Source organism: Somniosus microcephalus, chromosome 13, assembly GCF_052327205.1.
Source record: "Somniosus microcephalus isolate GS21.2 chromosome 13, FLI_Smic_1.0, whole genome shotgun sequence".
Classification (NCBI taxonomy): Eukaryota; Metazoa; Chordata; class Chondrichthyes; order Squaliformes; family Somniosidae; genus Somniosus; species Somniosus microcephalus.
In genome coordinates, this window is record NC_140999.1 from 126,395,247 (window position 1) to 126,418,894 (window position 23,648).

The window sequence follows — 23,648 nt, forward strand, 5'->3', positions numbered from 1 at the left end:
AAGAAGGCCATGTACAGCAGTTGGTTCTGTTCCCTGCATTTCTCTTGTAATTGATGTGCAGTGAAGATCATGTCCATTGTGCCTCTTAGTGGGCGGAATCCGCATTGCGAATCTGGGAGGAGCTCTTCGGCCACTGGGAGAAGGCGATTGAGGAGGACTCTTGCGATGACTTTCCCTGCAGCAATCAGCAGGGAAACTCCTCTGTAATTACCGCAATCAGATTTGTCACCTTTCTTGAAGATGGTCACAATTACAGCGTCTCTGAGATCCCCTGGCATGCTCTCCTCCTTCCAGATAAGAGAAATGAGTTCATGAATTCATGCCAGTAGTGCTTCTCCACCATGCTTTAGTGCCTTGGCGGGGATTCCATCTGCTCCTGAGGCCTTGTTGTTCTTCAGTTGTCGGATGGCCTTTTCAACCTCGGGCCGGTCTGGGGTTGTGCTGAAATGGTGGCAGGTAGCATGCTGCAGGATGGAGTTGTGGACACTCGCGTCGAAGACAGAGTCTCAGTTAAGGAGATCTTCGAAGTGCTCCTTCCAGCGGGCACTGACTGCCTCTCTGTTCTTGATCAGTACCTCTCCGTTCTTGGCCCGCAGTGGGGTAGGACCTTGGGTGCTTGGGCCATAGGTGGTCTTGACTGCGCTAAAGAATCCACGCACGTCGTGGTTGTCGGTTAGCTGCTGGATCTTCTGTGCTTTCTCCACCCATCATCTGTTCTTTAGGTCGCGAGTTTGTTGTTGGACCTCGGCCTTCAGGCGTCTATAGAGTTGCTTTCTTACTCTCGAGTTGTGTTGCTGTTTCTAGATCAGGAATGCCTTGCGCTTGCGGCTTATTAGCTCCTGGATCTCCTGGTCGTTCTCGTCGAACCAGTCTTGGTGTTTCCTGGTCGAGTGACTGAGCGTCTCTTCACAGGTGCTGATTATGGAAGCCTTGAGTGCAGACCAGGCGCTGTGGGCACTCTGTGACTCTGCATCACTGGAAGTCGTCAGGTTGTTTGTGAGGCGCAGGCTGAATAGGGACTTCATAGCGGGGTCTTTGAGTGCTCCAGCGTTGATTTTCCTGTGGCGTTGTTTCTGTTGCCGCCACTGTTTTGGGGCTACATTGATGGAGATTGTTATGTTCATTAATAAATAGGCATTCTTATTATGAACACAGCTAGCTTCTAGCTAGTCATTTATTCAGTACACGTTCTCTAGGTACAGTATCTGTAGAGATGCAGCATGTGTGTAGGCTGCCATCTTGACTGTTGCCTTGTGGGTACTAGTGCCTCATGGGTAATGTAGTCTTAATATATATACAGCTGGGTAGTGTAGTCTTGTACATACAGCTATATCCAGCTCTACAGCTCCACCTAGTGTCCGCTATAGAATAACATGTTATTGATCGTTACAGAGATGACAGAGCGGTTTGGGCGGTGGTTGGTCCAGCAGTCGTCAGCTCCTGTCATGGCGCGGGTGATGCGGACGTCCTTGCGGTCTCTCGCTCAGACGATGACGTAGTCCAGCAGATGCCAGTGCTTGGAGCGAGGGTGCTGCCATGAAGCCTTGTACTTGTCTCTCTGATGGAACAAGGTGTTGGTTATGACAAGGCCATGTTCTAAGCATTTCGAGAAGAGGAGGGTACTGTTGGAGTTGGCTTTCCCTACCCCCTCTCTGCTGATCACACCTCCCTCAGGTCTGCGTCCTTTCCAACTCTGGTAGTCGCCAAGGAGGACCAGCTTGTCGCCCGTTGGGACTCGGGACAGGGATTGTTTGAGGCTGGAGTAAAATTCCTCTTTGGTCTCATCTGTGTCTTCCAGTGTTGGGGCATATGCATTGATGACCTTAGCGTGCTAGTGTGAGCCGAAGAGTCATGAGGCGCTCGTTTATACTGCTAGGAGAGTCTCTGAGACGCCCAACTAGTTCATTTTATATGGCAAAGCCTACTCCATGGAGGCGGCGTTCTTCTTCAGGCTTTCTTTTCCTGAAGAAGGTGTAACCACCGCCTTACTCCTTGAGCTGGCCTTCCCCTGCCCGCTGGGTCTCACTTAGGGCGGCGAGGTCAATGTCGAAACGTCTGAGCTCCCGGGCAACGATAGTAGTACGGTATTCCAGTCTGTCGCTGTTGGGGTTGCCCATGAGGGTCCTGACGTTCCAGGTCCCGAGCTTTATTTTAAAGGATGGAAGATGCCTTTGCGTGAAATCTTTTAACCGTTGCACACCAGCTACCACACGGGCTTGACAGATCAAGGTCTTGGTCCAATGGCAAGGGGATCCAAGATGATGGGAGACCAGGCTTTGCTACAACGGCCTAGCACACACACACAAACATACTCCTACTGTCCTCCTCCCTCCTTTCCGCAGGTCGACTCTGCCTGGGTTTCGTAGGATGCTTTTTGGTCCTCCCGACCTCTCTGTTGGCCCGTGCTGCACCTTCCCTGGGCCCGACCCCGCTGCTGGTCCACGCTGCGCCACTCCTGGGCCTTGACCTCGCTGCTGGGCTGGTCCTCGCTCCTGGGTCCCGGCCTCGGACATGAATGATGTTGTCTCACACAGGATCAAATTAGCAGATATTATCGTGATCCCTGGCCCCGAGCTCCACTCGCGATCCACTATTCACTAGATCACTAGTCCAGTGGAGAAGCATAGTCTTGACGGCAGAGAGGCCTGGGAATTTGGGAGCTAAGTTTAAGTGAAGAGCTAGTGCTCACTGAGAACAAAGAACAGGGGTGGTCGGGGGATGGGCAGTTAGCATTACTACAACAAAAGCAAACGACTGCAGATGCTGGAAATCTGAAATAAAACAGAAAATGCTGGAAATACTCAGCAGGATCTGTGTAGAGAGAAACAGAGTTAACGTTTCAGGTCGATGACCTTTCATCAGAACTGGAAAAAGTTAGAGATGTAACAGGTTTTGAGCAAGTACAGAGGCAGGGAAAAGGGGAGTGGAGGAAAGAACAAAAGGGAAGACCTGTGATAGGGTGGAGGGCAGGAGAGATTAAAAGACAACAGGTACAATGGTGCAAGGCAAAAGGTGGTGGTAATGGGACAAGTAAAGAAAGAAAAGATGGGTCTAGAAGAGATGTAAATGGCAACAGCAGAATGAATACCAACAGCTGCTGTCAGAAAAAATAGGAGCGGTGGTTATTATCTGAAATTGTTGAACTCAGTGTTGAGTCCAGAAGTCAGTGAAGTGACTAATCGAAAGATGAGAAGCTGTTCCTCAAGCATCCGTTGATCTCCATTGGAACAGTGTAAGCGGCCGAGGACAGTGAGGTCAGAGTGGGGCAGAGAATTAAAGTGACAGGTGACCGAAAGCTCAGGGTCATGCTTGCAGACTGAACGGAGGTGTTCCACAAAGCGGTCACCCAATCTGCATTTGGTCTCCCTGATATAGAGGAGGCTGTATCGTGAGCAGCGAATACAGTTTACTAAATTGAAAGAAGTACAAGTAAATTGCTGTTTTACCTGGAAGGAGTGTTTGGGGCCCTGGACAGTGGGAAGGGTGGAGGTAAAAGGGCAGGTGTTGCATCTCCTGCGCTTGCAAGGGAAGGTGCTGTGGGAAGGAGAAGGGGTGTTGGGGGCGATTGAACATTACTGTTATTTCTACACTTGTTAGAAGAGCTAGCTCTGTTGATGTAGAAAAATCTTATCGAGACTGAAATGTTTGGCTTCCAAATAGTGACTTAAAAGGTTCAGAATTAACCAAATCAGTTACAAATATTGTAATGCTGTTTTGACTTGGTGTAAAGAATTAATTGAACTAAGTCAACCAGATAAAGCAGCTTGCTAATGTCTCAATTTATCTTTTTCTTTCTTTGGATATATGGATGGCTCTTTGCCTAGGCATCCGAACATTTCAAGGATCTAAATGAAACAGAATGGTCTTTCTAAACATAAGAACACTAGCTGAAGTGCCCGGCGGTGCCGAGGCTTTTTCGAGGGCATGTTGTTGTTGGAAGAGAGAGAGAGAGTGACTGGGGGGAAGAGAGAGAGCGACTGGGGGGAAGAGAGAGAGCGACTGGGGGGAAGAGAGGGAGGGGAGGGGTGGGGGGAAGAGAGGGGGGGAGGGGAGGGGGGAGGGAGGGGAGGGGGAGGGGAAGGGAGGGCGGGGGGGAGGGGAGGGGGGAGGGGGAGGGGGGAGGGGGAGGGCGGGGAAGGGAGGGAGGGGGAGGGCGGGGAAGGGAGGGCGGGTGGAGGGGAGGGGGGAAGGAAGGGAGGGAGGGGGGAAGGGAGGGCAGGGGAGGGGAAGGGAGGGTGGGGGGGAGGGGAGGGAGGGGAAGGGAGGGCGGGGGGGGAGGGCGGGGAAGGGAGAGCGGGGGGGAGGGGGAGGGAGGGCGGGGGGGAGGAGGGGGAGGGAGGGCGGGGGGGAGGAAGGGAGGGAGGGGGGGAAGGGAGGGCAGGGGGGGAGGGAGGGCGGGGGGGAAGGGCGGGGGAGGGGAGGGGGGATGGAGGGCGGGGGGAGGGAGGGCGGCGGGCGCCCCCCCGAGGGTCGCGCCCCCCCCCCCCCCGGAGGTGAAGACCGCCGATTGCGCGCGCAGCAGGAGCTGAGACGCGGCGTCTCTCTCGGCCGGCGGGCCCGGTTGCCAGGGCAACGGTGACGCTGACCAAGCCAGAGAGAGAGACGCCGCGTCTCAGCTGCTCCTGCTGCACGCGCGGCCCCCCCCCCGAGGGTCGCGGCCCCCCCCCTGAGGGTCGCGGCCCCCCCCCCGAGGGTCGCGGCCGCCCCCCCCTCCCCCCGAGATGAAGACCGCCGATTGCGGCTGTGCGAGACGTCCGGCGGGCCCGGCTGCCAGGGTAACGCTGGACGCTCAGCAAGCCCCGGCAGAGAGAGACGTCTCAGCTCCTGATGCGCGCGCACCCTAGCGGCACTGGGCTGAGGCTCGGCCCTCCAGCCTTCGAGTGGGGCCGGGAGGTGCCTAGCTCGGGCGTGGGTGTGGAGGAGACGCCGAGGCTTCTAGGCCTACCTGGAAAAACGGGGAAAGGTAGGAAAATTAATGAGATTAGATAAGTTAATTACTTTCTAAATCATTTTTTTAAAAAACAATATGTGTTTTAAAAGCAACGTTTTTTTTTAAGACGCAGAAAGCGGGAAAAAGAAAGGAAAAGTTTGGAATCAAGATGGCGGCGACTCACCTCGGTTCAGAATGATAAAGCCCGGCCACACGCGCACCGATTGGCCCGGCGGCACACGCCAGCAACCCGGCGTATGATTGGTCGAGCTCGAGGTCACTCTGTCGCTAATGAGCGGATAATGAGATGCTAATGAGCGGAATGTTGAAGGTTTTTGGGATACCGCGGGCGCAATTTTAGCCCGGCCGAAACGTAAATACGCTTAAAACCGTCTCGGAAGCGTAAGCTTTCTTTGGAGGTAATGCGCGCGTAGGTACGCCCTGTAACTTTCGAGTGCATACCCGCAACGAACACGCGATGACAGACAGACAGATAGACAGAAAGACAGATAGACAGAATGACAGAATGACAGAAGTACCGATTTATATATATAGATAAGAACATAAGAAATAGGAGCAGGAGTAGGCCAATCGGCCCCTCGAGCCTGCTCCGCCATTCAATAAGATCATGGCTGATCTGATCATAACCGCCAATCCACTATCACAGAACCATCTCCTGAATCTAACAGAATTAGACACATGAAATAGGAGCAGCATCAGGCTACACGGCCCCTGGGCCCGCTCCGCTACCCACAGGGCCATGCCCGATCCGAACCTAGACTCATGTCCAAATTCCTGCCCGCTCCCCGTAACCCTTAATTCCCTTTACTTCGAGGAAACTGTCTATTTCTGTTTTAAATTTATGTAATGATGTAGCTTCTACAGCTTTTTGGGGCAGCATATTCCATGGACCTACCACCCTCTGAGTGAAGTAGTTCCTCCTCATCTCAGTTTTGAAAGAGCAGCCCCTTATTCTAAGACTATGCCCCCTAGTTCCAGTTTCACCCATCATCGGGAACATCTTCCCCGCATCCACCCGATCCAACCCCTTCACAATTTATATGTTTCAGTAAGATCGCCTCTCATTCTTCTGAACTCCAATGAGTAGAGTCCCAATCTACTCACCCTCTCCTCATATGTCCATCCCCTCATCCCCGGGATTAACCGAGTGAACCTTCTTTGTACTGACTCGAGAGCAAGTATGTCCTTTCTTAAGTATGGACACCAAAACTGTACGCAGTGTTCCAGGAGCGGTCTCACCAATACCTTGTACAACTGAAGCAATACCTCCCTATTTTTATATTCTATCCCCCTAGCAATGAAAGCCAACATTCCATTGGCCTTCTTAATCACTTGCTGCACCTGCATACTAACCTTTTGAGTTTTGTGCACCAGGACCCCCAGATCCCTTTGTACTTCAGTAATTTCCAGTTTCTTGCCATTAAGATAATAACTTGCTCTACGATTTTTCCTGCCAAAGTGCATAACCTCACACTTTCCAGTATTGTATTCCATCTGCCAAATCTCTGCCCACTTACTTAGCCTGTCGATGTCCCCTTGCAGGTTTTTTATGTCCTCCTCACTCACTACTTTCCCTCCCATCTTAGTATCATCTGCAAACTTTGATATGTTACACTCGGTCCCCTCCTCCAAATCGTTAATATAGATTGTAAAGAGTTGGGGACCCAGCACTGACCCCTGCGGAACACCACTAGTTACTGATTGCCAGTCTGTGAATGAACCATTTATCCCAACTCTCTGCCTTCTGTTAGATAGCCAATCCTCTATCCATGCCAGAATATTACCCCCAATCCCATGATTTTTTATCTTAAGCAATAATTTTTTGTGTGGCACCTTGTCAAATGCCTTTTGGAAGTCTAAATACACGACGTCCACTGGTTGCCCTTTATCCACCCTATACGTTACTTCCTCAAAGAACTCCAGCAAATTTGTCAAACATGACTTCCCCTTCATAAAACCATGCTGACTTTGTCCTATTAAGTTATGATTATGCAAATGTCCTGTTACTGTCTCCTTAATAATGGACTCCAAAATTTTACCTACCACAGATGTTAGGCTAACCGGTCTATAGTTTCCAGCCTTCTGTCTACTGCCCTTTTTAAATAAGGGTGTTACATTAGCAGTTTTCCAGTCTGCCGGGACCTTTGCCGAGTCCAGGGAGTTTTGGAAAATTATTACCAATGCATCTACAATCCCTACCGCCACTTCCCTCAAGACCCTAGGATGTAAGCCATCAGGTCCAGGTGATTTATCCGCCTTGAGTCCCATTATTTTACCGAGTACCACTTCCTTAGTGATTTTGATCATATTTAGCTCCTCCCCCCCTTTAGCCCCCTGTTTGTCCAGTGTTGGGATATTCTTAGTGTCTTCTACTGTAAAGACTGATGTAAAATATTCATTCAGTGTTTTTGCCATCTCCATATTTCCCACCATTAATTTCCCGGTCTCATCCTCTAAGGGACCAACATTTACTTTAGCCACCCTTTTTCTTTTTATATAACTATAAAAACTCTTACTATCTGTTTTTATATTTTTTGCTAATTTACTTTCATAATCTATCTTCCCTTTCTTAATCAATCTTTTTGTTATTTTTTGCTGTCTTTTAAAGTTTTCCCAATCCTCTATCCTCCCACTAGATTTGGCTACCTTATATGCCCTTGTTTTTAGTCGAATACTATCCTTAATTTCTTTACTTAGCCACGGATGGCTGTCTTTTCTTTTACACCCTTTTCTTCTCAGTGGAATATATATTTTTTGGAAGTTGTAAAATAACTCCTTAAATGTACACCACTGATCATGTATCGTCTTACCCTTTAATCTATTTTCCCAATCCACTCTACTCAATTCCGCTCTCATACCTTCATAGTCTCCTTTATTCAGGTTTAGCACGCTTGTTTGAGATCCAACCTTCTCACCCTCTAATTGAATATGGAATTCAACCATGTTATGGTCACTCATTCCAAGGGGATCCTTTACGAGGACATTTTTAATTAATCCTGTCTCGTTACACAGGACCAGATCTAAGGTTGCTTGCCTCCTGGTCGGTTCAGTTACATACTGCTCAAGAAACCCATCCCTAATTCACTCAATGAACTCATCCTCAAGGCAGCCCTGCCCAATTTGATTTGTCCAATTAATATGATAGTTAAAATCCCCCATAATTATAGATGTTCCCTTATTACCTTTATATTTCCTTTATAAGTAAGATTTCCAAATTAGTGCAATTTTTTTGCCATACCAACCAGGAGCAAGGTTAAGAATGCCCAAATTCATTCCACATATGAGAACATAAGAACATAAGAATATAAGAAATAGGAGCAGGAGTAGGCCAATCGGCCCCTCGAGCCTGCTCCGCCATTCAATAAGATCATGGCTGATCCGATCCCAACCGCCAATCCACTATCACAGAGCTTTGCAGGCAGAAGGGAGAAAACTCTTTGGGCCAGATTCAAATCATGTCCTGGGGTGAAGAGATTGTGTGAACCCCCTGCACCACCAAGTCCGCCTAGCATTACTACAACAAAAGTAAAAGACTGCAGATGTAGCGGATGTATGTGAACACCTCAATATCTAATCAATTAAAACTTCACTTTCACTTTATGATTTTTTGTTTTCTCCACTTTTTTTCTTTATAATAAAATGAAAGTTCATAAAATGCTAAGCACACCTATTTTCTGCATAAGGTGTTAATTTGTAAAAGGTCCAATGGCATTGTCTAACAAAGAGTAGGAGGGCTCTTTTGGTGTCCTGGCCAATATTTATCCCTCAACCAATACCACCAAAAACAGGTTATCTGCTCATTTATCTCATTGCTGATTATGGGACCTTGCTGTGAGCCAATTGGCTGTTGTGGTTGCCCACTTAACAACAGTGACTGCCGTTCAAAAGTGCTTCATTATCTGTGAATGTGGCATGTTCTGAGGATGGGAAAGGTGCAATATAAATGCAACTTTATTCATTTATCTTTCTTGCTTATCTCACCAGCATGAACCTGCACCATTAGCAATTCAGTGCATCTTCTCCGTTCTGCCCAACGAGGGTAGAAGCTGAGGAAATGGTGTGAATGGAGGGCATCCTCATTAGGAAAATGAGAACGGTGTGCAGGGTAGGGAATCCTTCTACCCTCAACTTGGGTTATCTCCAGCAATGCTACATTGCTGCAGTAGAAAGTGTTAAAAGGATTAGAAGCTCAAGGCATAGCCTGTCTCTTCCAAAAATAGAAGCTCTTCAAGGGATTTTAGAATTGGACAATACTGATATCACAAAATTCATGATCCTTGAAATGAAGTCCAGAAGGTTGAGGGGTGATCAAATCAAGGTGTTTAAAATGATAAAGTGATTCAATAGGGTAGATACAGAGAAACTATTTCCTTTGGTGGGGAAATCTAGAACAAGGAGGCATAAGCTTAAAATAGGAGCTAGGCCAGTTAGGTATGCAATCAGTAAGCACTTTTTCACACAAAGGGTATTGAGAATCTGGTTCTCCTTCCCCCAAAAGGTTGTGGAAGCTGAGTCAATAAAAATTTTCAAGACTGGGATCGATTGATTTTTGTTAGGTAAGGGTATCAAGGGATATGGAACAAATGTGACTAAATGGAGTTGAGATACAGATCAACCATGATCTAATGGACTGGCAGAACAGGCTCGAGGGGCTGCATGGCCTGCTCCTGTTCCTATATTACTTTATTCCTATGATGTAACACAATGGGTTTCAAAAAAATGTGTTGGTTCACCCTACCCACCCCAGTCACAGTCTGTTCGCCCTCCTGCCATCTGGGAGATGCTACAGATGCATTCGCACCCGTACGACCAGATTTAGGAACAGCTTCTTTCCCAGGGCTGTCATCCTACTGAACTCCACAAATAAACTCTAAAGCCTGCACATCTGCCAATGCACTTTATTATGGTTATGTTTATGTTAATGTATTACAAGCCAAATGTATGTTGAATGTTTAAATGTCTTAATCTAAATGTACACTCTCGGGAGCCGCAAGCCTACATTTCGTTGTACTGCACTTGTGCACTAACAATGACAATAAAAGATGATTTGATTTGATTTTGATTTGATTTGATTTGATTCTAATTTACTCATAATGTGATTATGGGCTGCCCCAATACTAATTGTTGGTTCAGTCACTCCTCGTGTGGCATAACTTGGTTTGGTGTTGTGCTGCCTTTGAGCTCAAGGAAATAGTCCTATATTCAGTGAGCTAGGCCGGAATTTTGCCTACCTAGGCGGGTCCGGTACGGCAGTGTCTGTGGGGGTCGCGACCCCACTGTTGGCTCCATCCCGTTCATTGAAAATTAACTTACCTTAATGGGGCCTATTAAGCCCACCCAGCGCGTTACCCGGCCCAATGAGATGGAGTGGATCTGGTGATGTCATTCATGATGCGTTTTCTGCTGGGATATTTAATGGAACCATGGCCACATTAGATTTGAAGTTTAATCTACCATAGTGCTGTCAGTGCAGTACAGCATTGGAGTGCTGCAAACTCTGACAATGACTGCACAGAGGCAGAGGGCTGAACCCAGGTTCTCCGATGACTCCCCCCATATGCTTATGGAGGGAGTCAGAGCATGCGGGGAGGTCCTCTTCCCTTCCCATGGGCAGAAGAGACCTCCCCAGGAGACCAAAGCAGCCTGGTTGCAGATTGCAGAGGAGGTCACAAGCAGGGATGTGGTTAGGAGGACCTGGGTGCAGTGCCACAAATGAGTCAATGATCTCAGTAGATCACAGAACATTAGTACAAAGCCACACTCAACCTCATCCTGCTGTGCCTCTCATCACATCTCCATCACTCTGCCTTCCCTACCCTACACCTGCACATCATTACTCACACCAACTACCTTACATGTCCACCCATCCCTCTCTATCTACATTATCACATCCCCATCTCAATAAGTTTCTGTTAATGTGGTGTCAAACATAAAAATCTTTATTTTCAACACTTTGGGTTCTTGGATAGATTTGTGAGCACCTTTGGAAGTGGCTTAGTGAGTTGCAGTGAATGGTGAGACATAAAGGTACCCCCTGCAATGGTCATGAGTGTGAAAGGAACGGCTTGGGCATTGTAAGGATGCTTTATGGTGTTGGTGTGGGTGGTGCCAACCTGGCGCATCATGTGGCAGCCATATGGGTGTACAGTGTAAAGTTAACTAAATATGGCCATGATGAGACCTTCCCAGGCCTCCCAGGCAGCAATGTGCTCAGGTGCTGATGCCCTGTGTCCTGTGCAGCATCAGGTGATTGCAGAGAAGGTTGGTGCTGTTGTTGGTGCTGCTGGTGTGGCTGGTGCTGCTGGTGTTGAGGCTCATCATGGTCCGATTCTGAGGACCAAGGTGAGGCAGTATAAACGGCGCCCATGTTGATGGAATAGATGGCAGGTGAAGTACAGATGACAGAAGCATTCTGTCAATGGTGAGGGAATTCTTCCAATGAGGTGACATTGGATGGTGACTTTGCTGGAAATACTTGCAGCCAGCAGAATCTGCGCTGGAAATAGACTGAGCAACAGATTCTGCCTGAGGAAAGTGATGATCTGTCAGGTGGGAGCTTTTACTGTACATTTCATGCTGTCAAGTAATCAGCTGGAGCAATGACCACAGAGCTCCCACCTCAGGTTGACAGACGTGGTTCCCGAGCTGCGTGAGCCCTGTGGCCATGCAGGGGATTTTAAAAAGTAAGTGAAAAAAGGCTCTTAAGTGCCTGTAAGCTACCTGATAATGATTTCAATTGGATCCCTCGCCGCTGACGGTTGGGTCGGCTCCGCGATGACAGATGCACCTGGGAGAAAAGTACGTGGGAGCGAGATGACAGCAGGTTCTGGCCCGCTGTCAAAAATAACAACTTTCCCACCCAACCCACCACCGATCGCGCCACCCTGGAAAATTCCAGCCCTTGTCATTACATCGACATTGATGTACTTACTTTGTGTGAAGAGAATTTTTGCTGTATAGGCTGACAAGATTTTGTTTTCTGAAAAGCTTCTCTGTGTATATACGCACAGTGCATAGCAAGTAAGTAGATGAATAAGGAAAATTCACAGTGGACATCATTTCAAGATCTGCGGTGCTTACAGTACTGTTGGTATGCCAATCAAACCTGGAAATCTAGGACACGGACACTAAATTCAGCGACACTCTATTTACTCTGTGTAACACTGACATCATCCGAAAACACAACGTCAGTTTCCAAATGTGCGCTGACAACACCCAGCTCTACCTCGCCACCACTTCTCTCGACCCATCCACGGTCTCTAAATTGCCAAACTGCTTGTCCAACATCCAGTCCGGGATGAGCAGAAATTTTCTCCAATTAAATATTGGCAAGACCAAAGCCATTGTCTTTGGTCCCCACCACAAACTCCGTTCCCTCGCCACCGACTCCATCCCTCTCCCTAGCATCTGTCTGAGGCTGAACCAGACTGTTCACAACCTTGGTGTCATATTTGACATTAAAAAGAGCTTCCGACCACATATCCGTGGCCTAACTATGACTGCCTATTTCCACCTCCGTAACATTGCCCGTCTCCGCCCTTGCCTCAGCTCATTTGCTGCTGAAGCCCTCATCCATGTCTTTGTTACCTCTAGACTTGACTATTCCAACGCACTCCTGGCTGGCCTCCCACATTCTACCCTACATAAACTTGAGGTCATCCAAACTTCAGCTGCCCGTGTCCTAACTTGCACCAAGTCCCGTTCACCCATCACCCCTGTGCTCGCTGACCTACATTGGCTCCCAGTTAAGCAACACCTCAATTTCAAAATTCTCCTCCTTGTTTACAAATCCCTCCATGGCCTCGCCCCTTCCTATCTCTGTAATCTCCTTCAGCCCTACAACTCCCTGAGATATCGGTGCTCCTCAAATTCTGATATCTGCACTCCTCAAATCCCTGATTATAATCGCTCAACCAATGGTGGCTGTTCCTTCAGCTGCCTAGGCCCAACACTCTTCTCGATCAGATGCCTGAGGAAGAGAGTGTTTGAAGACCAGGATCTCAAACCCGGCACTAAGCTCATGGTCTACAGGGCAGCAGTGATACCCGCCCTGCTGTGTGCCTCAGAGACATGGACCATGTACAGCAGGCACCTCAAAGCACTGGAGAGGTACCACCAACGCTGCCTCCGCAAGATCCTGCAAATCCATTGGCAGGATAGGCGCACCAACGTCAGTGTTCTTGCGCAGGACAACATCCCCAGCATTGAAGCTCTGACCACGCTCAATCAGATCCGATGGACGGGTCACATTGTCCGCATGCCCGATACGAGACTCCCAAAACAAGCGCTCTACTCGGAGCTCTGGCACGGCAAGAAAGCCCCAGGTGGGCATAGGAAACGCTTCAAGGACACCCTCAAAGCCTCCTTGAAAAAGTGTAACATCCCCACCGACACCGGGGAATCCCTGGCCCAAGACCGCACAAAGTGGAGGAGAAGCATCCGGGAAGGTGCCGAACACCTCGAGTCTCTTCACCGGGAGCAAGCGGAAGCCAAGCGCAGGCAGCGCAAGGAGCGCATGCCAACCCAAGCACCCCACCCGCCCCTTCAACCACCGTCTGCCCCACCTGTGACAGAGACTGTAGGTCCCGCATTGGACTAATCAGTCACCTGCAAACTCATTTTTAATGTGGAAGCAAGCCATCCTCGGTTCCGAGGGACTGCCTAAGAAGAGGAGAAGCTCTGGAACTCATCCCTAAATCTCTCTGCCTCTCTACCTCTCTTTCCTCCTTTAAGACGCTCCTTAAAACCTTCCTCTTTGACCAAGCTTTTGGTCATCGGCCCTAATTTGTACTTATGTGGCCCGGTGTCAAATTTTTGTCTTCTAACACTCCTGTGAAGCACCTTGGGATGTTTTGCTACGTTAAAGGCGCTGTATGCGTTGTTGTTTTTGTTGAATACCTAAAGTTTTTATACTAACAAATAATGTTAAAATGACAATTAAAATTGAGTCAAATTTATGGAGAGAATCCAAAAATTAAGAAAAAGCCTCTTTAAGAATTACAGTTCAGAAAACAGAAGCAAATTAAATAATTTAAAACATTTGCTTGTTCCCTTTCTAGTCATTTTATAACCAGCGGCTAAAATCCAGCTCCTCCACTGCACGTTGCATCTCTAATTGTGCACTGTAGCTTTCTTCTTTCCTCAGTGTTGTACTTGAAACTTGAAGCAGTGTGGCCGAGATGTTTAGCAGGTTTTCTTCCTCATTGAATGTTGTTCACTGAGCAAAGAGAGCTTCCTATGGGCTCACAGGTGGAAATGTCAGGCCTTCCCATTGGTTGGTCTGCCCATCGCAATAGATACCAGCTCACAGGCGCACCAATAAGGAAATGGTAGCCGGACAAAAGAAAATTGAAACATCACCAAAATGACATGCTGAGGGAAAGAAAACAGAGCAGCATTTTAAGAATTAATAATGCTCCAAAGTCCAAACAGGTTTGCAAATCATCCCAAAGATTCAGGATGTCCTTCCAGAATTGGGGCACTTAAGTGGCATGACTATAGACCTCAGACCTTTGAAACCCAATATAGAGCTGTGAACAAAATATACCAGCATGTTGACCTCTTGCTCCCACACAATTACCCTTTTTGTCAGAAAATACAGGTGGGAATGAAAAGTTCACTCTGGTGCTGGGCTGTATAGTCCAGTCACACTGCGACAAACTAGGAGCTAATAGTACAAGCCCATGTGCAGAAGTGTGAGCATTGGATTTACTCTGCCACAAATATAAGAACCTGGGATTCAGGAATATGAACATGGAGCCATAGCAGATATATATTGGCACCGGTTAATCAATTGGATTAGTTGATTTTAATAAACAAATGTAGACAAGTACTGGATAATAAGCCTCCACAGAATCTTTCTTCATCAGATTGGTAAGCTTATATTTATTTTTGGTAGGCTATTACTATTAGAGTCCTCAAAGGATTTCTGTTCCACCGTCATTTGATGTCAACTGATAATTAAAAATGTTAATGCTGCTGTATTGTGCAATGCATTCTGTGGTGATTAAATTCCATTAGGTATATAACAAATGAAGAAGCTTGTGAAAAAGCTGAGGCACACACAAGAGATATGTGGATAGGATTTATGATAATCATTACAGAGATGCTATCACTTTTATTGACCTACACAGACTGGATTTTTAAAAATCTATACCCTATTCTCTTTGATATCCCAGGTTAGCTATAAAGTTAGCTGGCGGGGTTCATAAATTTAGCCAAAAAGACACTAGCAGTTCTGAAAGGAGCTTTATTTATGAACTTGAATAAAAGTATATGAATACAGTTATGAGACAATCCTAGACAAGGTCGCTGTGGTCTTTTAATAGGTTTATATTGTTGTACATATTCCAAATGTTCTTTAAATAGTGAATTTATCTCAGTGCTACTGTATATCACTCCAAACCTTTCCCTAGTGTAAACCCATCTAATGGTGTGAATAAAATGCCTTTAGATTTACGGTTTAGGTCTCAATTGCGATCGTTTTATGTACAATCGATAATGCTAGTGGTGAGACGGTGTGTGACTGAAGCTCACATCAAACAACTGAACTTTGTTAAAGACTTTAAACAAATTTATTTGTAACCCTCACCCTGTCTAGAAAACAGGAGCCCATTGGAATTGGTCACCACATCTGGAATGTAAATTCTGCGTATTCACCCTTCACTAATCTACAGAAAAACGCTATACTAGTGCTGCTCTTCAGGCTGTAAGATTTGCAAAATTTCTGCATCTCCCTGAAGGTTATTATTAATAAAAGGGACACTGCATGGACACTTTTAAATTGAAAAGGGTACCCAAGATGGCGTCCGTGCCTCGTGGCAGAAAGCCTGTGGGGTTCCAAGATGGATTCTGCAGTGCAGACAGCTTGGGAGAAATCGAAACTAAGGCTGCAGGCTTTCTGTGAAGAGAAACTTTGTATTTTGGAATGAGACAGGACTTTGAATTATGTAATAGACCGAATTGGAGACAGATCTAAATTCAGTGAGGCCTAGAGTTAAAGCCATCAAACAGTCTGTATACATAATCGGAAACAGATTAAACACAGCCATCGAGGCTGGACAAGGCCATCAAAGAACTCTCAGGACAATACAAGCCAATTATCGGGCCGGTAGATGCAATTACCAGCCATCTAAAAACCGTTAGTATGAATTGCTACCATTATTTTAAACTAGCCCGCCAAGTCTAAGACAAAGAACTAACCTGATTTGGCGCGAAGATAAGGATTTTTCGAAAAGGTATAACTGAAAGCCCCGGGTAGCAATCTCTCTCTTGATCTCTTGCTCTTGCCCTTGACCCTGCTCTCGTGGCTCCAGCCTCTTGGGCTGCCACTCATACTCGTGCCCTGGCCTCATGGCGGGTTCTCTCCCCGGAGCAGATTTTCAGTAGCCAAAGACACCATACCAACTGCTAGGAAGGGGAGCGAGGCCCAAGTCCACAGCCATCCAGAACGCCCAGGCCGCAAAAAGGGGCGAGACGAAGTTGAGTAGGTAGCCCAGGACTCATATAGTAGTCTGACGAGACAAGATGAGTGGAGATGAAGAAGACGATAATAACTCGATCAGGGCAGCGAAAAACGTATCGATAATTTAAACCAAGCGCCTAGTTATATGCTGACGCTTGGGGAAGAAAGTCCTTAAGGACGGTGAAGACAAGTATCTTGTTGAACACTGCAAATAAACGCAGGTGTCCACGCCATAATGAATATGCTGGTATTCGAAGGATGGGTAGTAAAATCTAAGCAGTAAAAACTGCTAATCGTCTCATCGACGTAACGTTATCGCCGACGACCACCCGAGGGAGAAGAAGAGGAGAACCCATCGAGACGAGACAACGACGGTAGTGGAGGGGAGAGGGTGTGTCGCAGTAGCCGACCCAGCACTGCACCCCTGAGGACCACATGGTGACGAGGTACCTTGAAGGGCCAAAACCCAGACTTCAAAACTCACACTCGTTAACAGTTGGCTTTTATTTTTGGATTGGTGAGCATGAATTCTGACCCCTCATAGCTTAATCTAGTTAGGTATAGGGGTGGGATAAGGATAAGGGGATTGTTAAGATAATTGTTTTCCCTCGATGTGCCGTATGTTCCCCATTCCCTGCATAAGTGTAGTTATTGGTATTTGCCTGTAATGTTATAATGTTTAACTTCCGTTTAAGACTGTATTAATTTTTCTGTTCAATAAAATCTTGGTTTTTGTTTGTATCCAAACCACCTGTCTACTCGAGTTTTTCTGTATCGCTGCCTGTACCTAAGTCCGGTGTCTAGGACCCAGGGGCGTGGGAGCGATTCGAACTGCTCACAAAACAGTCAGGGGCATAACTGACTGGGTGCAAGCGCCACCCCTCACCACCCCCTACAGAACCCAGTGCTATTACCCACTTTCATATTCCTTATACCTCTGTCATGAACATCCATTCTTGATCTGAGTGACACCACTAGCAAAGTCAACAGGTCAATATAACTGATTCTCAATAGAAAACACGAAATGAGCCACTAACACATACAGGCCTAGAAATTGAGTTTTGGCGCTGCCAGGGCTTTTGCGCCGGAAGTTAGTGCCGGAGCTAAGTCGCGCTGGTCGGGCCCAAAATTCACTGGTTCTGCGCCCAAACGGCTGCCGGCGCTGCTGAAAGCTGTTAGCGCCTGAAAACTGGCGCTATGCGCTGAATTTCGGCGCTATTCCGGCGCTGCGGCGCCCGCTGCGGTGCGGCAGGTTCGGGAAGTGCAGGCCTCCTCCTTCCCTTAAGGAGGAGCTGCCTGCACCCGGCCGCGGCCCGCGATAATCTTATTAAAAATGAGCCCGGCACCTCGGACAAGTGCCGGGCTTGCTTCTGTTCCGGGGGGGGGGGGGGGTAAGTCCGGGGAGGGAGCTGCGGCCAGGCGGGCGGCGGGAAAGCGGCCGGCCGCCGCGGGGCTTTTAATGCGCCGGCGCAAACTTGTGCAAGGCACCTCTGCCAGAACGTTGCTTGCGGCTGCCACGGGCGAGGCGGCCGCAAGTCAATTTCGGCGCTGGGGCCCGTCACCACGGCAACCGGGACGCTGCGCACACCGATGACGTCATCGGTGCCGGCGCAGCGCTACCGGTCTACCGCGGCGGAAGGGCCCCAGGCAATTTAGGCGCTGGCGCCAATTGCAGCGCTAGGCCCTCTAGCGCCGCAAAATCGGCGCTAAGGGCACTGAATTTCTAGGCCACAGTATGTACATTAAAAAATATATCATGGATTGACTTAAAGGCCAATAAACCATTTCATTCAGATTATAGCAACATGTGGACTCCTTAATGGGAGTATTACTTAGTAATTCACTGCTCAGTACCTATAATGTTCTATGATTATCATCAAAGCGTCAAATGGAGATTAAGTGCTTCCTCATAGGGAAGGAGGAAAAATGGAAGATGGAGGCACCCTACATTCCTAGCAATTCTTTGCAGAGCAAAATGATCAGAAACCTGGGAGCAGATGGATGACTTTCCAGCCTTTGTCAGTCACAAAATGGTACACTCCATGAGGGAGCTTTCTATAAGAGGGCAGATGTAGAGTACAGCTTTCAGTGCATTCAAGGCATATAAGTAGCAGACAGGTAGCAAGAATGTGTGTGTAAAAAGGACCAAATGGCTGCGCATTGTTCATTTTTTAAATTTTTTAATGGAGAATTATTTTTCTTCAGTGAACTTCTGACTTTAATTATTTTTTTTCCGTAATGAACCTGTGATGGAGGCAAAATTCAACATAGCTGCCATATCAGTTTCTGTGAGTGTTTGATTGGTCCATAATCTAGCATGGTCGTCGTCGTATGTGTCTTCACACTGTTCCCTTTGGGGAACTGTATGAAGTGGTGGAAGGATTTCTGGCCGTGTTAACGCTCCTTCCGTGACCGTAACCATCTACATACCAGCCATTAGGGTGGTTAGTACTATGGCGGGAGGGTTTTACGGGCTCACACAACCCATACGAGGGGGGGGGGCCACCCACACCCATGGACGCAAGTATCCCGCTGGATGTCAACCCAGAATTTAGAGCCGGAGCTCTGACTCCACTTGCTGGGGTTGTCTGGAGTGGGATTTGAAACCCTACACCTTCTGGCCCAGTGGCGGGGATGCTACCGCTACGCCAAAGGCCCACTCCATCTAGCATGGTGAGCATGGACCAGTGTTGCGATCTAATTGGCCTGTGGTATCGTCAGATGGTTCTTATAGAACAATCAGCAATGTTACAGGCTCATGATATTACGATAGCAAAATCACAAAGCATATACAGGAAACTTTGTCATATCCAGCACCGACAGGACCGAGCTGTTGCCGATCTATCAAAACTGCCGGACATACCAGCGTTAATGTTGAAGCATACGGAGGTTTTCATCTCCGTATCTGACAACAAACACTGTTGCTTAGCAACAGCTTCTAAACAGTCGGCCCGTACCTTGGAAGCATCTCTGTAGCTTAGCAACAGCTTCAGAGAGACTTTCCAGAGCCTGACTGTTGAAAAAAAAGCCACGAGAAGAAAAAAAAACTAACAAAACGGCTCCTGATTTCTGCCGGTAGATCGAGGTTTCCGGACATACAACCTCCGGATAAACCAAAGTCTCCTGTAATTAGATCATATACTAAGTAACAGATGCTGAAGGATTTTGTCATAAACTGCATTTTGATATTTACATTTAATATAAAAACACAAAAAATAAGGAGATGGAAATTTGTAATGGTGGGCTGTGAATACCAGATGGTTTAAGCAGTTGCCTCACTGCTGTGATTTGGCAGATGCAGAGTTGGTAATGTCAATAGTTAATTTCAGTAACCATGGGAAATTTGACGTAGAAACTGAACTTTATTAGACATGATTGTTGCTTGCATTGTTACGTTTGTACATAATGGGACATTCTAATATTGATATTCATGATGCTTTAAAGGTAAAAGTAAAATAACTGTTGATGAAGCATTGTGCAGGTCCTATCTCTTATATGAAATGAATTGCTGTCATAATCCCATGGCACATGTTAATCACCAGTCTTTTGTACTCATGAAAGGATTCCACAATGCACCATGTGCATCCCACATATATTATCCTGGATCCTATTTTCTACTTGTATTGATAGTGTCATTCCAATGAAAAGGTATGACAATGTAATAGATTGGAAATTATTTTCTCATAAAGCAGTGATAATGATGTTAAAGGGATCAGAGCACAGTCCTGTTGATGTCACTTAGTTATTACTAATCTATAAAGATGGAGCTGGGTCTGCCATCAAATTCTTCAAATGTTAATGTATTGGCTTTGAAAACAAAAATGTGAAACAGAGCAGGAACTATTTTGCCTCTAGGATGAGTGAGTGGTTTCTATCTGACTGTCTCCAATAGAAGGCACAGAACAGTAACAGGATATGTGCCATATGTTGCTGGTGATGGTTTAATAGCCATAGCGGTGTTGCCTTCATGAAGGACAGTAAAAAAAAACTACCATCAATGAGGTACAGTAACTATAGTCACATAAACACAACATAGCAACAAAATCAGCAGCAGCACTGAAAGAGTGCCACACTATCAGCGGTGTCGTCTTTCAGATGAGACGTTAAACCGAGGCTGCGTCTGCCCTCTCGGGTGGACGTAAAAGATCCCATGGCACTACTTCGAAGAAGAGGTGGGAAGTTCTTCCTGGCCAATATTTATCTCTCAACCAACATCACTAAAACAGATTATCTGGTCATCATTACATTGCTGTTTATGGGGCCACGTATCCTACATTACAACAGTGGGCTACACTTCAAAAGTACTTCATTGGTTGTAAAGCGCTTTGAGACATCCTGAGGTCATGAAAGGCATGATATAAATGCAAGTTCTTTCTTTCTTAATGCTTCTCTGTATTGTGCCTGCCAGGTTGCTCCACCCATGCTCTCCACAGGTGCAAGGTGTGAAATGGCTCCGTTTCCTCTGCTATCTCTCTCATAGATGGCATCACAAAACTTCACCAGGAACCATCTGCCTTTAAAGCAAATAACTTACAGTTCTGGCTTACCGTCATAATTTTTTCGAAACTAACATTCAAAGGGTTTGATTATTTTCATACAGAAATCTGCTTTCATGTACAATACAGGAAACTTTGTTATATCCGGCACCGACGGGGCTAAGCTGTTGCCGATCTATCAAAACTGCCGGACATACCAGTGTTAATGTTGAAGCATACGGAGGTTTTCATCTCCGTATCTGACAACAAACACTGTTGCTTAGCAACAGCTTCTAAACAGTCTGCCCGTACCTTGGAAGCGTCTCTGTAGCTTAGCAACAGCTTCAGAGAGACTTTCCAGAGCCTGACTGTTGGAAAAAAAAGCCACGAGAAGAAAAAAAAACTAACAAAACGGCTCCTGATTTCTGCTGGTAGATCGAGGTTTCCGGACATACAACCTCCGGATAAACTAAAGTCTCCTGTATTAAGAATGTAAAACTGCTAGTATAATCCAAATTGTAATAATCGCCAGGAAGTTCTGTTGTATTCGTCAATCAGCTTGTGAATGAGCAGGGAGTGGGAGAGTTTTGCTTGATAGGTTGGTGGTGCTCACAATTGTAAACATCTTTGGTAACCGGAAATGATCACCACTTCTATTGTCTGATTCCATTGTGCCAACTCCAGTGGTTAGTGCGGGAACATGAGGCAGGTATTTCAGTGGTTGGAGATTGGCATTGACACAGGGAAGTGAAAATCACAAGATTTATTTGCCCACAAAATGTGTGGAACCACATCCTGCCATGCGAAATATAACAGGGCAAGCAATGCTCTGCTGGAGGTTTTGTATTGCTGTAATTGCTGTGTCCATATGCAGCAAGACCTGGACAACATTCAGACTTGGGCTGACAAGTGGCAAGTAACATTCGCACCACACAAGTGCCAGGCAATGACCATCTCCAACAAGCGAGACTCTAACCATCTCCCCTTGACATTCAATGGCATTACCATCGCTGAATCCCCCACTATCAACATCCTGGGGGTTACCATTGATCAGAAACTGAACTGGACCAGCCATATAAATACTGTGGCTACAAGAGCAGGCCAGAGGCTGGGAATTCTGCGGCGAGTGTCTCACCTCCTGACTCCCCAAAGCCTTTCCACCATCTACAAGGCACAAGTCAGGAGTGTGATGGAATACTCTCCACTTGCCTGGATGAGTGCAGTTCCAACAACACTCAAGAAGCTCAACACCATTCAGGATAAAGCAGCCCGCTTGATTGGCACTCCATCCACCACCTTCAACATTCACTCCCTCCACCACCGGCGCACTGTGGCTGCAGTGTGTACCATCTACAAGATGCACTGCAGCAACTCGCCAAAGCTCCTTCAACAGCACCTTCCAAACCCACGACCTCTACCATTTAGAAGGACAAGGGCAGCAGACGCATGGGAACATCACCGCCTACAAGTTCCCCTCCAAGCCACACACCATCCTGACTTGGACCTGTATTGCCGTTCCTTCACTGTCGCTGGGCCAAAATCCTGGAACTCACTTCCTAACAGCATTGTGGGTGTACCTACACCATATGGACTGCAGCGGTTCAAGAAGGTGTAGGGGGTTTTGTTCCAGGGGCTTATTGTAGGTCAGCCAGTTATGTTTTCCTGAGCTGCCCTGTCCGCTGTGCGGTTGCGAATCGCTTTCCCCTTCCTGATTCTGAGCTCAGGACTTATCGAGTGGTAACAAGGACAAACGAACAGACCAGTGGATTGGTGCAAGGAAAACCAATGTTTATTAATTAGAAAAGCTAACACTACAAGAAAAACAGTATTTGTAGAAGATAAAAGAAATCGCTATGGATGCAATACAGTTTTACACTTAACGGGAGAAGAAACGGACACAACGAGGGAAAAATTCTAAAATCACAATTTTGTAATACCCCTTTAACTCCCACCCTTACACCTAGCTAGGTTGTCTTGTGACGGCTAGAAAGATAATGCTCACCGGTGAAACAGATGAATAGGCCTGGCCCTTGTGCCCCGCTGCTGCCGTCGAAATGTGCTTGCGATGCTTCCTAGATGGTTTTCCTTCTTGGTTGCTAGCAGACAAACAGGACACTGGGCCGAGGCGAAGAGAGAGAGAGCGAGGTGCTGGGCCGCCCCAGTTATATCCTCTCGGCAATGGGTCATTATCGCGCCTCATCAGTCCGTTCCATTGTCCGATTTGGGCTCGAAAACGTAAGACAAGAGGACGTTGATTTTGGCCCATTTACGTTGATGGCACCGATCAGTACCACAACTGCCTTTCCATTGTTTTCTGAATGTCCTTAATTGTTCTGAATGTTCCTCAATTGTTCTGAATGTTCCTCAAGCAACTGGGGCTATCTCCGCCCGAACTTAGATTGTGTAGGCAAACAATTGATAACCTGCCTCAGGGCATGAATACAACTGAGCTTGCCTCACTGCATTGTTCAAATTAAACATGCAGTCTGTGAAGCTATCAGAAAATCCATATGGATGCTGCAGGCCCTTTGGCCATGTGTCTGACCGCAGCCATTTTGAGAGGCCCTGGATTTTTAAAACACAGTCACTCCAAGGTTTCTCTAATAACTCCAATTAATCTTCGGGGGGGGGAACATATGAAATTTTGCGAATCCCTTCAAAGGCGGCTCACCACCATCTTCTCAAGGGCAATTAGGGATGGGCACTAAATGCAGGCCTAGCCAGCCAGCGACGCCCACATCCCATCAATGAATAAAAA